Source organism: Mobula hypostoma, chromosome 12, assembly GCF_963921235.1.
Source record: "Mobula hypostoma chromosome 12, sMobHyp1.1, whole genome shotgun sequence".
Classification (NCBI taxonomy): Eukaryota; Metazoa; Chordata; class Chondrichthyes; order Myliobatiformes; family Myliobatidae; genus Mobula; species Mobula hypostoma.
In genome coordinates, this window is record NC_086108.1 from 111,604,050 (window position 1) to 111,610,049 (window position 6,000).

At 44.2% G+C, this 6,000-nt stretch overlaps 1 protein-coding gene across 2 annotated transcripts in view; it reads right to left on the minus strand.

Annotated features, from left to right (window-relative positions):
* Window positions 1-5,386, minus strand: part of ssx2ipa (synovial sarcoma, X breakpoint 2 interacting protein a) — a 116,161-nt gene extending 110,775 nt beyond the window's left edge. Inside the window, exon 1 of one of the 2 annotated variants that reach the window (XM_063064796.1) lies at window positions 5,063-5,386. The gene's annotated coding sequence lies outside the window, so the exon portion shown is untranslated. The remainder of the gene's footprint in view (window positions 1-5,062) is intronic. The other variant, XM_063064797.1, reaches the window with a different exon arrangement.
* Window positions 5,387-6,000: the final 614 nt, after the last annotated feature.

Sequence of the window (6,000 nt, forward strand, 5' to 3'; positions counted from 1 at the left end):
CAAATACCTCTAGACCATAGGAGAATGAAGGGAGATTTGACAGAGGTATACAGAATTATGAGGGGTATAGAAAGGACAAAAGCAAGCAGGCCTTCTCTACTGAGGTTATAGCTTAAGGGGGAAAGGTGAACTATTTAAGGGGAACCTGAAGGGAAAACTTCATTCAGAGGGAGGCAAGGGTGTGGAACATACTGTCAGCTAAGGTAGTGAATGCAGCTTTGAATGCCATGCTTAAGAGAAGTTTGGATAAGTACATGGATGGGAGGGCTATGGTGCAGGTGTAGGTCGATGGGACCAGGCAGAATAACAATTCTGCATTGAGCAGATGGGCCTGTTGCTATACTGTAGTGCTCTATAATTTAATGACTAAATACAGTGAGACTCATCAGAACCAGTACATTTTGGCCCAATGAAGCGGCTGCTCCAATTAGCCAGAGTTTCATGGAAATAATTAAAATATATAAAAATAACAAACTGCCATCTGAGTATAAATGATGTATTTAAATGAAATATAAAACAAGTTATATTACCAAAACTACTACAGTACAATAAAACTTAACTTCATAATAGCAATCAGGAATTCATTCAGTGTACGCTGCCGTTTTCTTTTGATTCGACAGTAAATGAACAAAATCAGCACAGAACCTAGTGCAGATAATGGACTACCTTCATACAATGCTTTTGACGACTGCATTTTCCAAGTCTTCATAGTTCCTAACTTGAAGTAGTGAAATTACTTAAGTTTCGCTCCTGCCCGTTTCTCGCATCTCCAAACCTGAATGCTTGAAACCAGTGAGTAAAACAGTTCTGAATTATCTTACTGCTCATTTCACACCAACTATCAGTGACAAAAAAAATCACTGCTTTTTGAACACAATCACACGCAACTGATGCCATTTAAAAACTGTTCACTCAAAGAACATTGTAGTGTCTAACACCCATGCAAGTGCACAAGACTTCTGCTGTTCACAAAATCTCCTACTCCAATTAAGGAGCATAGTACCCCAAATAAACAAAGGGAGTCTCAGCTGTTTTCTTGATTAAATTGTTCTCTTTAAAGTTGTCCCAAATAAGTGGCTGCTCTGATTAACCGATGACCCAATTAACCAGAATCCACTGTATTTGAAAAAAATAAATACTCTGCTCAAGATATCATGAAAAGGTCAGAAAGGTTTGTCAGATAGCTTGCCTTCCACACACAATAATGTTTTTATAGAAATAATTTCTCAGCAAATTACTAATTCCTGAGCAACAAAGCAGAATTGTGGAGAGGCTAGGTGTAATAATGAGCAGCTTCTGAATTTCCCCTCTCAATTGCACCAAATCGCTGCTTTCATCAAGACCACTACCAAATGTGGCAATACCAGAGAAACCAGTGACCACAATTAAAAGCAGAAATGACATTTGTACTTTCAAATGCAACTGTGTCACTGAAGTTTTGAGCCCGTGTTAATATCTGTGTGTTGCAGTAATACGAACAATGGGAAAATCAGCAGTTTGATTCACTCCACAGCACTGACTGCCCCACACCACTGACCCTCCCATCAACTTCCAGGCCTATTGTACAGCTGATCTGGCAATAAATAACAAAGATTCTAGAATTTGATAATGAAAAACTACTCCTCCCCCCACTCTCTATAACTATACACTGAAAGTTTTGGCATTACTGCATCGTTTTATTCTAACTTCTAAAAAACCAATGTAGTTGCAATCACAGATGATCAAAAGATGTCAGAGGTATGTTTTTTTTAAAAAACAGCGGTGGGTGCATGGAAAACCTTGCCAGAGATGGTATGGTGATAGAGTTAGATACATTAGGGACATTTAACAGACACTTAGGTACATGGATGATAGAAAAATTTAGGGTTACATATATATTTTTGTTATTTCAAGATACAGCAAGGAACAGGCTCTTCGAACCAGGCCACCCAGTAACCCACCGATTTAACCCAGCCTAATCAAAGGACAACTTATAATGACCAATTAACCTACCAAATGTGGGAGGAACCACAGCATCTGGGGTAAACTCATATGCACAGGAAAAGGTATGTAGAAACTTGCTTACAGAGGGTGCCGGAATTGAACTCTGAACTCCGGAACCCCGAGCTGTAACAGCATTGCGCTAACCACTATGCTACTGTGGCACCCAAGGTAGCGGATTATGTGCGAGGGAAAGGTTAGACTGACCTTGGAGAAGACTGAAAGGTCAGCACATCGTGGGTCAAAGGGTCTGTATTGTTCTATGTTCCATGTAGATGTTAAGAATTATAGAACAATATACCCATGCAAACTCAGGCACAGCAGGTACATTGAGCAGTCAAACACTGGTGTCGCAGATCTTCTGCACACACAAACCTGATCACCTTGTAGACTCCCTTCAGTATCTTTGTGGACCGCACAGACAGACAAAAACCAATACCCTCAAAACAAATAGATAAAGGCTGATATCCCTGTCAAGGACAACCAGAAACATTTTTTCTTTGAAAGTTACCATCATTCTGATTATTGTCTGGTCTTTACATGTTAGTAACCAGCTGGGCTTTTCGCAAGCCATCACAACCACAAAATTAAAACATTTATTTTGAGCCTCTTGTGAATAGCCAGACAGCATGGTTTTCAGCTGTTATGCTAGCCTATTGACTTTGTGAACAAAGTCCCTCCCAGTTCTCTGGAAGACGTGAACACTCTTCACAATTAAACCTAGCATTATTATTCAGAGATTATTGCGCAGAATTCAGGCAATCACTCCTTGCTCAAGCCACCAGATGGCAAAATCCAGACAACTGACTGAATCTGAACACAACCTCTTCAGAAGGTGGGGGTGGGGGTGATGGTGAGTGGTGACACAGGGAATAACACAAAGCATTAATCCATCTTCCTGACAATAATGCAGAATTTAAGTCTACATCCATCACAAGTAAAAAGGATTAACTTGGGCATCTAATTTACAACTTACACTTATGTGGCAAAATAACTTTTCATCAGACAAAAGTTTGATCATATTAGAAAATTAGGAAAGAAAATTTAAAGATTGATTTTGGTGAAATAAAATCAAAGTGCTAGGAACAGGAGGTAGCAAGCTTAAAGGATTGTCAGAAAAGAACTTAATAGGGTTAATGACAGGATTCCACAGAGTCCTGATCAAAGCAACCGAAAGGACAGCCACAGATACCAGAGTGATTAAATTCAGAGGTGTTCTAGAGGCCACAATTGCTGAGATCTCAGTGGGTTGCAAGGCTGGAGGCAGTTACAATGACTGGAGGGTGGGGCCATAGAGAAAATGGAACACAAGTCTTTTTTCAAACTTTGTCACACCCAGGGATGGTCAACTCTGCAAATATCAATTACAACTTGGTTTGAAGTTTTGAATGAAATTTTAGTTTTGAAATTCTTAGCACTGTTTAAAGCAGTTTGTGCAGTTAAAACGGAACTGAAGTAAATTGCACACTATGATTTTTGAAAATTGAACAAGCTAATTTCTAATCACAAAGCTACTTTGATTATAAATAATTAAATCTAATTGCATCACCGTCTGTGATAGCAACATCTCAATCTATTGTAACGATTCTCCATTACCCAGTGGGTTCCTTGACTGTGCCAACACCCAGTCTAGTATTTATGACCCCAATTCCACCCTACTCTTTTACAATCTTAACAATTTTAACCATCTTTTACAATGTACGAAGTATGAGCCAGTTTTTATTGCCCATATCCAATTGTTTTTCCAGGAGACCAGATAGCGTTGGTGACTCACCTTCTTGAACTGCTCTACTTTTATTTATTAGCACATCATATTCTTTCCTCTTCAAGTGTTCATCTGGGTTCTCCTTAAACTCAGTCTATTATTTTTAAAGCATGTACCACACTCTCATTTCCACTGTTCTCTGGATAAGGTTTATCCTGATTTCCACAAGACATAGGAGCAGAATTGAGCCCTTTCGCCATGGCTGATTCATTTCTCTCTTGGCCGGTCTCCTGCCTTCTCCCGGTATCTCTTCATGTACTGGCAAATCAAGAGCCTATCAACCTTTGCCTTAAATTCACCCAATGACTTGGCCTCCACAGCCACCTGTGGCAACAAATTCCACAGATTCACCACCCTCTGGCTAAAGAAATTCCACTTCATCCCTTTTCTAAATGACGTTCCTCTTTTCTGAAGCTGTGCCCCATTACAGGAGGCATCCTCTCCATATCCACACTGTCAGGCATTTCAATATTCAATAGGTTTCATTCAGATAAACATTCGGCACGTTTCACATGCCTTTCAAGGCATCTCAAAACATTTTTCAATCAAGGAAGTATTTTTTGAAATACGAGGCAATAGTCAAGAGATTCGGCAGATGCTGGAAATCTTGACCAACACACACACATAAACAATGCTGGAGGAAGAGCAGGTCAGGCAGCATTTATGGAGGGAAATAAGCAGTCGACGTTTCGGGCCGACACCCTTCATCAGGACTGGAAAGGAAGGGTTAGAAGCCAAAATAAGGTGTGGGGGAGGGGAGAGGGGAAGGAGAATAAACTGGCAAATGTTAGGTGAGATCAGGTGAGGCGGAAGGTGCAAGAACATCCCCGGCTCCCCACCCCACAAATAGGGGGACACAAAGATAAGATTCTTTTCGCGGAGGGTATCTGATCTGGAATGCGTTAATGGGAGGCAGTAGATTCAACCGTGGCTTTACAAAAAGAGAATTAAAAAGAGTTCGAGTCGAGTTTGTTGTCATGCGCGCTTGTATGCACAGGTGCAATGAAAAACTATAACTTGCAGCAGCATCACCACCACAGGCACACAGCATTGGAGACACAACATTCACACTACATGACTTATACAAGAATGCATAATTAAAATTACGGTGAGCTCCTGCTGTACAAATGGTTATAGTTTACAAGAGTAAAGGGAGAGAGTGGGACAACGAGCAAAAAGCTCGCTGATACCGGAGAGCCAGGATCCAGCAAGGGGTGCACCAGCTCACCCTGCCTTGCCCTCCTATCCCGCCCCATACGGCCCTGTCCCCGGCGGCCACCACCTGTTGCACCGGGATCCCAGAACCCAGCGTCTTACCTCTGGTCCGGAAGGCGGCCGCTCTCAGTCTGCGGGAGCGGCGCGTCCAAATCCTCCGCTCGGGGACGCGGCCGGCAGCTGAACTGCTGCGCCTGCGCGTCAGCCGGAATCCATAGCAACCGGCCCCCCTCCTCAATGCCTCATCACGAAGAGGCCGCTATTGTCATCAGGAATCCCCGCCTCCCAGCAGCCAGCAACCCCGGCGCCCTCTTTCTCCCTCACGCGATGTAGGCAGAGACGCCGCTAAAGCCGGATCGGCAGACAACTGCAGTAAACCCAGCACTCATTGGCTGCCCAGGCCATACGCGCCGCAGATATGACTGCCGTGACGCCTTGCTCCCCGCCCCCTCCTCCAACGGACAAAACTCAGCCCCGCCCCTTTCTTCAGGCGACCACGCCCCCAGATCTAAGCCCCGCCCCTTTCTTCAGGCGACCACGCCCCCAGATCTAAGCCCCGCCCCATGTTCAGATAACTGCTGCTCCGCATGTAAGCCCCGCCTCTTTCTGCTGATTCTGCCCCCCAGAAATAAGCTCCACCCCTTTCTTCCAGACAAGTACGCCCCCAGATTTCAGCCCCACCCCATTCAATAACTGCCCCCCCCAGATCTCAGTCACACCCCATTCGGTCAGATAACCCCCCTCCAGATCCCACTCCTGCCAACAATGAACACTGAAACAGAACAGAACCTTTCCTCTCAGCAGCACCTTCCTTTGCCCACCCCTGCTCCCTCTCAGTGGCAGTGGTTAGCATTTCCACCGCTGTCTGTAGGGAGTTTCTACGTTCTGCCTGTGACCGCGTTTCCTCCTGGTGCTCTGGTATCCTCCCACCTTCCGAGGCGTATGTACAGGTCGGGGTTAGTAAGCTGTGGGCGTGCCGGAAGCATGGCGACACTTGCGGGCTGCCCCCAGCACATCTTCAGACTGTGTTTGTCGTGGAC